The sequence below is a fragment of the Marmota monax genome, unplaced genomic scaffold, assembly GCF_021218885.2.
Source record: "Marmota monax isolate L192 unplaced genomic scaffold, Marmota_monax_Labrador192_F-V1.1 WCK01_AAM20220418_F8-fsc00021, whole genome shotgun sequence".
Taxonomy (NCBI): domain Eukaryota; kingdom Metazoa; phylum Chordata; class Mammalia; order Rodentia; family Sciuridae; genus Marmota; species Marmota monax.
In genome coordinates, this window is record NW_026695228.1 from 16,093,679 (window position 1) to 16,105,995 (window position 12,317).

At 43.7% G+C, this 12,317-nt stretch overlaps 1 pseudogene; it reads right to left on the minus strand.

Annotated features, from left to right (window-relative positions):
- Positions 1-226: 226 nt before the first annotated feature.
- Positions 227-327, minus strand: LOC124088234 (U6 spliceosomal RNA; annotated as a pseudogene).
- Positions 328-12,317: the final 11,990 nt, after the last annotated feature.

Here is a 12,317-nt window from a genome sequence, read left to right on the forward strand (position 1 = left end):
CCTAATAACACTCAGTCCCATTTTGCACAACAATGTACATATCTAATTCCCTAATTAGTGATTGGGAATTTAATTTACCAACTTAAAATTTTTTTTTAAACAGTTCCACAGTGAACATCTTTGTGCATATGGCCCTTTAAGGTATTTTGGAAATTTCCTTAGGAGACATTCCCAGGGGTGGATTTAATGGATCAAGGGTTTATTTTTGTTGTTGTTGTTTGTTTGATAAAACATGGAATGTTTCACGAATTTGTGTGTCATCTTTGCACAGGGGCCATGCTCATCTCTGTGTTGTTCCAATTGAAATGCTCTTGGTTGATATTCCAAACTACTTTCCAAAAAGAATTCACCCTGTGTGTGGGTACCAGATGTGCCTTCTAGGAAAAATTCCCTGGGAGAAATCTTCCATCTCTGCAAAGAAAGAGTGCTTCCTGCCTCCTAGCTAGTCTGGGACTCCCAGGAAACAGGCGCTGAAGAGAGAGAGGAAAAGAGCCCCTTCCTCCTGAGATGGACAGGTGCTGCCCACCAGGCTTTGGCTCGCAGGTAGGTCTTGATGCTCTTCTCTCAATATGAAGACTTCCATGGACCATCAACAACAAACAAGCCCACTCTGTAAGAATGATGGATCAAAAATGAAAACAAGACCACACCCCCTAATCATGTTGGGACACGGGCCAGATATGAGCATTGTTCAACCCACAAAATGACGGAACCTCCCCATCTGGGCTGATGTGAGTAAGGACAGCTTCCTTTCCAGTTACACCGGAAGCCTGGCTGTAGTTTGCTCTCCCTGTCGATAGGTTTTAAAATACCTTCTCCCAACAGCATGGAATCTCTAGCAAAGACTGGATTTCTTCCAACCCTCCCTCAAATGTGCAGAGACCAGGTGTGCAGGGTTGCATTCCATCATGCACCAGGTGTCAAGGCCTCCCACACCCAGGTTCCCCCATGAGCAACTGGTTAGTCTTGTGCTAAGAAATGAAAAAAAAAAAAACACCCAGATTTTTCTGGGTAGAAAAGGTCACTTGTTGAGATGTTTGTAGGTGGACTTATTTCCTAAGCAGAGCTGACCAAGGATCAGGTTGGCGTTGGCCATCAGATGGAAGGACTCTGCAGCTATAGGAAGGAAGGGTGGTGGTGAGAGGAGTGGGGTACCAGGCTCACAGTGGGGGAGGGAGGAGAGCTTGGGCTTTTCCCGTTCTGCCCTCCCATGGCAGAAGCTGTGCTTTCCTTCCCCATCACTCCTCCAGGTAAACAGGATGTCACCGAACAGGGTCTGTGAGTGTTCTTGAAAATAGAGGGGTGGCCACGGGGCAAGTCAGATAGGAACAACAAAGTCAGGGGGTTCTGCCAGATGTCAGTTCCACTGTCCGCCACTGGGGGCACCCTAGAGGCCCAGGAAAGACCAGCCAGCACTGATCCTCAGTATCATTCAGGCAGGATGTGCTCCCTGGTTAGATGGCAAGCTCTGCCTCAACTCCCAGAGGACTATTAGGTCATCACCCCCATTGGGGGACAGCCTGTGCTGGGTGCTGCCTCCACTGCTGTCAGTCATAACTATTTATATTTGGGTCTGGATCCCCCATCTGAGGTCCATGACCTCTCTCTTTTACTGCTTTCCCTCTGCCTCACTTAACCACTCCTTGCCTGAGGATACTTTCTGAATTTCAGGGGCAGGAAAACTTGCCTGTTTTCCTCATGTATCTCTCAAATCTGTACTCTATGTTCTGAATCCTTTATTTCAACAAATAATATTAATGAATGATAATAGAAAAAAACAATTTAAATAAAATGTAAAACCATTAGTAACCATTTTCTGTTACTATAACAAAATACCTAAAGCTAGGTAACTTCATAAAGAAAAGATGTTGATTTAGGTCATGGTTCTGTTGCTTCAAGAACATAACACTGGCACAAGCTCAGCTCTGGCAAAGTCCTCATAGCGGACAGAATCACTGTGGCAAGAGTATGTGCAAAAGAGAGAGAGATCATATTACCAAATGGGAAGCCAAAGAGGCAGGAGAATGACCAGACTTGTTCTTTTAGAATAACCCTCATATAAAAACTCAGGGGTCCCATGAGAGCTACCTTAATCCTTGTGAAGACACACCCCCAAAGACCTAAGAACTTTCTACTAGGCTCCCCCTCTTAAAAGGTCCTACCACCTCTTAACATCACCACACTGGGAAACAAGCTTCTAACACATGAACCCTTGGGGGATAAATTCCATCCAAATCATAGCAGCCAGCTGATCCCCAGTGACCAACAAAATATGCAGGTGGTGGAATACAGTCTGCAGGTCACCACCGAGTTTTTGGGTATTCCATATGGCCTGTCATGTCAGGCTGGATTCTCAGAAGGACATTTTAAGATGAGAATTCATGTGAGGGGTTCATGAGGAATATTGACAGGAGAGTGAGGAAATGGGATGAGAAGGGAAGACCAAGCAAGGGTAGGTAAAATCAGAGGCCTGCAGCTTGGCTTTAAACCTGGTACAGGTTATACCTCAGACTATCCCGATTGTGGGGCAAGGCAGCTGCAATGATTTTACTGCCATACTTAATAGACATTGACTTAGGCTCTCTCCCCACTTCCTGCCCCCGTGCACTAAGACAAAGGGGGCTCCTGATGCCCCTGAGGGTGACCTTCTGGGAAGGACTAGCAGGTACTAGCTTCTAGCACATGGAAGACATCCAATGACATATCTCCCAACAGAATCTGCTACTCCTGCAAAAATCTCTAGAATGAGTGATAGCAATCATTTGGAAAACACACACACACACACACACACATCTTGAAAAGATCTTGCATTTCCTTTAATCAATTATAGAAAGATTCCATGGGGCAGGATATACTAGTAACTAATAACCAGGTCCCTCACTGCCAATTTTTGCAATTAGAAGCAACATTCACCTGGAGAAGTACTAATGACTTCCCTTGGAATTGATCCAACAGCAGATATGCCCCTGAAGCCCAAAACAAATGGAATTGCCTGGAAATCCAAGCTAAAAGACACAAAGGCTATCGCAGGCTGAAGGAGACTAAAGACAAGATGTAAACTAGGAGAGTGTTCTGTCTTCTGTTGCAAGAAGGAAGACAAACTCCTAGACAATGTTTATAGAACAAGGGCAGTTGTGTGAGAATCTCTTTCCAATTCCCTGCTGACACGCCAGATTCCAAGAGAGTTAGGATGTGAATATGCCCACCACTGTTTCTCTGCAGGGCATGCAGGGGTCTTCTGCCATCTTGTGATCAGAGAATTTGGGATGTCCCTTCAGGAAGTATAATGGCTTTTTTAGTGGTCAACCAAATAGACAGGATTGGACCCTCCTCTATTTATTTATTTATTTGGAGAGGGGCATTATTCACTCTAGCTTGACTCTTGCATTCTGAAAGCCCTATTGCCTGGGTTTCAAGTCATCAATAAGTGGTCCCAGAATGTTTTTGAGATAGACCCAGTAATGAACTTAACATTCTTCGGTTCAATTCCACAAACATTTAGTGAGGCCTACTATGTGCCTGATATTGCTATAGGTCTTGGGGGGCATAACATTAACGTGCATCCAATACTACCCTTAGGAAATTCTGAATTCTAGAAGCCTATGAAACAAAAACAAAAGCAGAACTTAGTGGTCAGTTAATTACGCTCTACGTTCTGAATAGGAGTTATTGGTGGTCGGGTAGTTGTGCTCTGTGTGCGCTACAGCAATTAGTTGACCAAGGCTGAGCTGGAAGCGAGGCAGAGAGGCTTTAAATGTCTGTGTGTGCCATAAGGAGTCATAATGAGAACAAGCACCTTTGCAAAAAGGCTGTAAAACCAGAATTCCAGGGAAGCCCCTTAGGCCAGAGAGAAGGCGAGGAGAATCTTATTGAGCTCAAAGAACAAGAAACAATCTTGAAAACCTTGTGTGCCTGAGATCGGAAGCAATTTGAGGAATTAACTGACAGATATACACCACAATGTTATTAATGGTTTTCTCTAGGGGATGAGATTTTGATTTAGTTTCTTTTTTTTTTTTCTCTTTTCCATCCTTTCTTAGTTCCTCCCTCCCTCGCTTGCTCTGTTCTTTCTTTCCTTTTATTTATTTTAGTTAAGAAGTTTTCCAGCTTTATTGGGGTGTGATTTCAAGTTGATACAAAGACAAGGTGACTCTCCCAGGGGTCCCTAATTCTCTCTGCCTCTCCTGCATCCTCACAACAATTGGCTCTGTTCCCTTCGGTGGCCATCAGTGCAGGGGAACTTGGAGAGTCATAAAACTCTTTTCTTTATAAAGATGACTGCTTTGCATCAAGAATGAAACAATTAGGAAATCAAGAGGTTGTCCTGACCAAGTATTGACATGACTTTTTGTTTTTATCCTTTTTATTTTAAGAAACTTTTCCTCCAATATAGTGTCAACAACCAGCATAAAGCAACTGTAGCCACAGTGTTTTATTACAATTCTATATCATTGAGAGTAGCCTCCAAGGCATAGTGGCAATGACATTGACAACTCTTCTGTGTGATATAGTCATTCCCCAAGAAACAAAAGAGCAAAAACAAAATTTTCTATGTTTGCTTAAAAACAAAACACAAATAAAAAAACTGGTTGAAATACCAATCTTTGCATTGAAACAGACTAGAAAATACTAGAGTGCAATACACACAGCAAGGGTGAACATTGTCTCAGGGGAGTTGCATGTGGTGGGATGGCAAGAACGTGTATTTCCCATGAGCTGTGGTTACAGCATTTGGAATGCATGCACTAGATAATTATTTTGTGCTGTGGTTAGGTCATGTTGCCCGGAGCGCATGTGTGAGCCTGGAGAGACTGGATGAGAATGGCCATCCCTGGTAGGATGCTTCAAGGGGATATGGTGGAGAGGTATGTGGATTGAGTGGCCTCTGATGCCACTTCTGAATTTGGAATTTTGACTCTAGGATGCAACAGGGTAAGCAACAGGTTGGTCAATAGGATGTGGCTGCCCACGTTTTAAAAAGTAAGTTATGCAAATAATTGATCAAAATCATGGTCCCATAATAGGCCCTTCCAATGATTCAGGATTTTTCTCCCAAGTGTCTGGAGGCCACCACAGGGATATTAATGTATCTTTCCAAGGGTCAGTCTCATTCAGCTTCTCCAGCCATGTCGATAATTTGTGGGCTTCTTTGTTGGCAGGATGTGAAGCCCTGGCGTTGGCAGGATGGTGCACTTCAATGTCACTCAGCCCACACCTGCTAGCAGCTGGGTGTGGTGGCCAGAGAGCAGTGCACCGTCTATATTACACTCTGCAGGAATGGGTGCAATTCCAGCTGCCTTTGAGGAAACCCTGTAGACTTCCAGGGTCAGGAGGGAAGCATCTCTGTCTTCCTCAGTCCTTCAATCTGCCACTCTCAGGAAATGACACTTCCATCCATGATCTGGGGACCATCTCTTAGCCCTTCCCTCCCCACAGTCCCTCCATGGCCAAGTCTTGCCTGCTGTACTCAAACGAAACCCCCATTCATCCATTTCTTTCCTTTTCTACCTTGGGCAAAACCACCATCATTTCTTGCTTAGATGACCGAAGCCACTTCCAACTGACCTCCTACTTCTGGCCAGTTCCTCAACAACCCTGTATGCATCCTGAGGCCTGAGCTGTCTTTTTAAAAGGCAAATCAAAACACGAAACTCCCCTGCCAAACTCCATCACAAAGAATCCGAGTCTCAAGCTAATGCCAGGACTGGCAGATAATTCAATTGTGTTCTAAATCAAAACTTGCTTTTTCTTGACAGGCTCATTCTGAATTAATAGGATTTTTTCTCCCTCCTCTTATCTCCTTTGTGTCTCTATCTCTTCTTCCCTCATCTCCTCTTCTCTCTTTCCTCTCTCTCCTTACCTCCCACTCTCACTCATCCACCTCTGAACCTGCTCACTCAGTCTTGCTGTCATTTTCAATCCTGAACATAGTCCTTCCTTTCCTGTCTTGAGACCTGACTAGAATGGGACAGGAAATGCACTTGGAAGGAGGCTCCCAAATCCATTCCTCATAGTGGCTGTGAGTTTCCCCCACGGCGACAGTGAATAGATTCCCAGTGACCCTGTCTCGAGCCTTTGACTCTTTGGAGTGGTGGCCTACTTCACAGGCAGCTCTCACCTGGAGAAATGAGATTCATGAACCAGGCAACAAAGACCCCAACCCTCAAAACCCACCCTCAAAGATCCCAGCCTCTGTGTTGGTCAGTTATATCCATGGGGAGGCCCAGACCAATCAAATCGATGAATCGTGAAGTGCTGTTACTCTCTCTGAGGCTCCATTTATGCATCTAGCCCTAGGATTCAGAAAAGAGAAAATCTTCTGGAATTGATACTGCTATCATTTCACAAAATAACCGTACCGGATACCGAAAACGAATCCATAAATCAACTCTGGGCTTCACTAGCTTTCAACAGCTTTCCTTTGAGAACTAGTTTCAGGGAATCCGAGGCTCCAGAATGGTCCCATGGTTATTTTCCCACCTGGGAAGGCAGGTGGCCTGGCGTACCATATCTGTGCAGAGACATATCTGTGATCTTTGGGATACTGGAAGGGCAGCAGGACTGAAATGAAGCAAAACTTTGGAATCTCCAAATCCCAACAAGCAGAAGCTACTGCAGAAGAAAGGTTCTGGCCTCTCGAGCGACCCCAGCCCACTCATATGCCCTGACTTCCCTCTTTCTGGTTTGGCCTTTCTTGGTGAGCTGGAGATGTCACCTATGGACTGCAGCCCTAGAAGCTATCTGGGAGAGTGAAGGAAGGGAAGTCCTTGTTGGCTGGGAGAGTCCACTCCTTGACTGGCCCTGAACCACAGTGGTGCCTCTTCAAGACCTTCTCTCTGTTCTTTGGATTTCTTTCCGATATGTGTTTTCAAAAGGCCAGACTTCTGGGCATTGCTGCACTAGCTATGCTTATAGACCACCTCTGCTTCAGGAAGCCTGTGGAGATAGTGGGTCACTGGAAGCCCCAGTCCAAACACCTAGAAGATGAACCAGGCTGCCTAGCCTAGGTATGTCCCGACTTGACATCCCCCTGAATGGGTCTCCAGTTACCTCTTTGCTGACCTGCCAATTTGTAACTACTAAAGGGCCCAGACTATGCCCTCTACTTCTGATATTCCTTCCTGGTCCAAGCAGAGTGCAAAATGACAAAACACAGCTATTAAGATTAAGAACTAAATATATCCCCTAGTTTTCTGATTGCCAAGACCAAAAAGAGAAAATAAAGTCAAGTTATATAATTCCGATTATGTGAGTTATTCTCTGCCAGTAAATCCTAAAAGGAAATTAGAATTCATAAAGAAAGCATAAAGAAATGTATCTTGAACACAGTTTTTATGAAAAGTTAAGAAATATTGATAAACTATACCACTTGCCCTTTTGTGGGCCTATTTTTCCATTGTTAAGTGGGAAGACTAAGAATTGTTAACTTCAGGGTTGGGGTATAACAGTATTGTGAATTTCAAAGAATAAACATAGGTCTGGGGGTGTGTAGCTCAGTGGTAGAACACGTTCTTAGGATGTACAAGGTCCTGTGTTCCATCCCAGCTCTGCAAAATAAATAGATAGATAGATTAGATAGATAAAAGCAAACATAGACAAGTATCCTTTTAAAATGGCAGAGTGACATGTAGGTATCATTATCATTTTGATGTGGACATGCTCAGAATCACAAGTGTTGCAAACACTCCAGCTGGGGTTGGATCTGGGCTCTTTCAAGATGCCTTTCTCATGCCTCATGTTCTTGGACACCACCTACCTGCACCCCAGCCCAGAGGGCTCATAACCAGCCCACCTCCCACCAAGACTTGTCTGCCTTGTGGAGCCCCACTGGATTCCCCAAACTGCTTCCACAGGCTTCTTTAGGGTCCCATCACTGGGGATTACTCTTCCAAGAGAAGTCTCACAGTGATGATAGAGAGATTTCAAGGCCTTAAGAAAGCATAAATTTTCAAGATCAAAAAACCTCAAGTTTGAAACAGGACTCTTAGTGTTCCATGACTTATTTGCCCTTTGAGAACAGAGTGATGCTTGTCTTTGTCCAAAACCAAATCTAAAGGCTCCGGAAAAGTAGGGGAAAGAGGAAACTAGGAAAGACGATGGAATGAATCAGACTTGACTTTCCTATGTACATATATAAATACCCCACAGCGAATCTCCACATCATGTACAACCATAAGACTGGGATGGTAATTAGAATAAGATGTACTCCATATTTGTATAAGTGTGTCAAATATACTCTACTGTCATGTATAAAAAGAACAAATATAAAAAGTAGGTAAAGTACATGTCTGATGTTGTTTCACTTTTAATTGTCTGCCTCTTTCTGCTTCTTCTCTTCCCATTGCTCTCAATGCCTCATTTTTTTTTAAAATCTCTGAGTGTATAGAGATCCTCTCTGAAGTACCCCACAAACAGCAGTCCACCCAAGCAGGAGCCCAACATGCTGAGGTCACCTCCAACACACACACACACGCTGAATTAATACTCCATTTGTCCAACAGCAGATTTCCATGGGCAACACGGAACAGAGAGCCCAATTTCGTCATTGAGACCCTAAATGAAGTGGCTCTCTGGCACTTTGCACCTGTGCAGCAGCTGACCTGACACCTGCCCTTTCATGCTGGCGTGACTCCAGCTGTCCGTACTCCTGCTAGCTCATCACGTCCCTGTTCCTGGATCTTGGCTTACAGGGTCCCTCATGAGGGGATACTTGAGGAGTCATGACCCAGGGACTCTGGGGACCCACAGTTAAGTCAGCCTCTCTGTGTGTCGTGCTCTGACTTCATGCACCTTCTAGAGCTTGGTATTCTGTCTCCCTCTGATGAGTCAACCTCCATCTTGTGCTTCCAGGAACTGAGGAGGTGGATACAATGACTGAGCTCTGGTGTTACTCCCCTGGGGACAGTTCTTGCCGTGTCACTCTGCCTTATGCCTTGTGCTATGGCTTCTCTCCTCTTCCCTTCTTTCTCCTCAACTGCAGAGTGTCCTCAAATGGCACTCAGTTCCCTGCAGTGGAAAGATGCTTGCCTGGAACACCAGGACAGTGTTATTTAAAGACCATAAAGCTACACTAGAGTTTCTGCACATTTCCATTCCTGACTTTGGCCACAGTGAGCACTCAAGATCCCCTCAACCCAGATGTCATCCCCATGTCTAGGACTTTGTGAGTATGGTTCCTTCAACTCCCTGTCCAGACTTCGCTGTTATTTACCAACCCATGGAAGGTTCTCCTGCCCTCTCCAAGCTGGAATTGGTCCCTGCTCTTTTCTCCTTTAGTGCCCCAACGTAGATTGGGGCATGTAGAGCTTTTAGATCTCTGGCAAGTTTGGCTTTTCTTGCCTCTTTACTCTGCTAGAGTAAAATAACTAGTATATGGTCAGAATGGTTTTGTTTAAGGGATGAATGAGTAATTCCATATCTACGTGTGCTTTGTCCTCAGCACCTCTCCCTCCCTTATGTACAAGCCAAAATATACTTAAGTGACAAAAGTGAACATTTAGGAGATGTCCGAGCTTTGGGTCCTGCTTTCTGTGACCTCTCCTCCTTGTCTGTCTCCCTGGAGGACAAGGTCTGAAGTTGAGTTGGAAGGAACTCATCTCATCTGGGCTCTGGGAAGTCCCTCACAGTTTTTTAGAGATCATTTCATTTGCTGTTTGTTGGGATGATCTGGGGACCCCTTGGGTTACATGATTCAGAGCAGCCACCTGCAAGGTATTTAAATGTGCCGACGTTGGACAAACCAAACAGAGATAAAACTGAAGGTGTTTAGTTCTGAGAAAATGTGCATTGTGTCATTGACCCACAATGTCTGACCTTTCTTTCCTCCTTCCTAAGAGAAGGCCCCCTTTTCTGGGTTTCCTCCACAGAGTTCTCCAGGCCTGACACAACTGTCCATTGCTGATCAGGGCTCAGGGTGTTGTCCCTGATGGAAGCCCCAACAATGCTTGGTCTCCTGCTTTTCTTCCTTGCTTTGGTTTCCAAGACCATCCCAGAATGTGCCAGCAGAATAGCATCAAAAATCAGAGGGAGGAAACTTCCAAGCATCCCCCACCCTGAATGTAGCTGTACAAAAGCCAAAGGGGGTTTGGCTGTGCTATTGACACCAGCAGGAGAAACAAGTCTTGGGCAATTTCAAATACTGAAATAATAAAGATTGCTTCAAAGACTGACAGTTACTAGCTTATTCTTCAGTGGTAGATCCCTTACTCTCTGAAACTAATGGAGAGAAGGCAGTCATCCAACCTTTTAAAGATCTTTTCTGAGTTGCCCATCAGAGATCAGAGGCTATGGGGAGGGGGGGGGGCGAGCAAGAATACTGGTACCTGAGCAGGAACAAGGCAGTGACCCCTGCTCCCACTGCCCAAGGGCTCATTGCATTCTTAACCAGCAGAGAAAGGGTGTCTGGGGAAATTAAGAATTTCTTGGATGAACCAGAAAAATCATTCATTTTATTGAATTGCAATTCTTGAGCCTTCAAAACATGCTTTCTGTGCAAGGAAATGGGAAGAGCACATGAAGTGCTCACACTGCCACGTCATGCTCATCTGGAGGAGAAGTAATCATGCAGGTGTTTGAGTCATGGGATGAACTAGCCACTTTTTTCACGGAACACCATTTTTACTTAAGTGAATCACTTACAGCCTTAGGCTTCTGGAAGACATTTTCTGGAAAATAGTGAAATGAGTATGTCACCTTAAGGGAAATGACTGACAGTATTTGTTACCAATGATAATGCTTGTGCTTTCAAGCAAAAATGAGAACTGTGGGAAATTAACTCTTGACCTTCGGAGTCTGACTGTGTTCTGATGCTGAAGTACTTTGCCCATGAGATCAGGGGTTATGTTTTACGGTTTTTAATTTTTTTTTGATATTGCACAAAGAAATGTTTCAGCCTTTAGAAGATCTACATAAATGACCTAGCCAATATTTTCCAACTGATCAATGCAGGATGCTGGGTGAAATGTTCTTTCAAAATGGGAGGTTTTAACGTACCAATAAATAATTTCAGTGTTCTATTAATGCGAAATTTTAATGTAACTATATGAAAAGTTTATTGATATGGGTTTAGATTTCACATTGCAACAGATCTTTCATAAACTATCATCTGCTGAGTTTTCATGTAGCCTCAAAGAATAGCCACAATTTTCTAAAAAGGTCATTTTAATGTTCCTCCTTTTCCCAACCACACTTCTACTCCAAACAAAATTACATATCACAGTAGATTGAATGCAGAGGCAAGACTCGAGAATCCTGCTGTCTCCTCTTTAGCCAGTTAAGAGTTTTGCAAAAATGTGAAATGAAGCCATTCTTCCCTGTATATTTCCTTGTTTTCAAAAATAAATTCTAACTGTAAAATATTTTGTTTTTAACATAGAATGGTTTTAATTTTGCTATTTTTAAATGAACTAGTAAAGTAAATATGCTTTAAGAATTGTTTCAATTTCAAATTTGGTAAATAGCCATACACATAACCCAGGTTAAAGAGAAATGCTCCTTGTGGGCCTTAAGAAATGTTCCAGTGTTATATGTTCCTGATACCGAGTTTGAGAACCACTGCCATAGAGCATAGTATAACGTTCAGATTTTAAAAAAATAAGTAAATCATTGTTTCTTCTCCAGAAAAAAAATGGATTTCCTAATGGGAGACTTCAGACTGTAGTTCCCGCTCTCCGAGAAAGTGTCTTATTGTCCAGCTCTCTCTCTCTCTCTGAGATCAGAGGGTATCAGTAGGCTCTCCAAATCTTTCCTACAATAATAGTTTTAATGGTATATTCCTTATGTATGCAAAAAAATACAGTCTAAAGGGCATATTCTTTAGTTTATTAAAAAATTGTTCTCATTTTGTTTTTGCTCATGAGATCTGCTCAGCTCATCCATAGGCATAGGAGCCACTCAGTTTTATAGCCAGTGAATTTCCACAGCCACCATCATGGGCTCAAGATTGGTCTTCAAGAAGCATTCAAGTGTGGCTCTCCTGTCCACAACGTCACTGCGTTTATGCTGGATAAATCACTGGTCTACCCTGCTCCCACTCCACTTTCCTGAGAACTTTTCCTCCTCTTCCTGCCTGTGCATCCTTACTTATGAGAGCAGCCATAATATGACCCTGTCCTTCTGCCCACGGTTGCCAATCATAGCACATCTCTGTGATTTTTGGATGTAGGACCCATCCTACATCCAATGATATAGTTGAATCTGCCTCATTTCAATGAAAGATACAACACATAAAACCATAGAGAATTTATTGTTCCTGTTTTCTGCCATACCCACTGAAGAGCAAGGAAAGTGTTTGCACCAAAGGATGGGGGTGAAGAAGA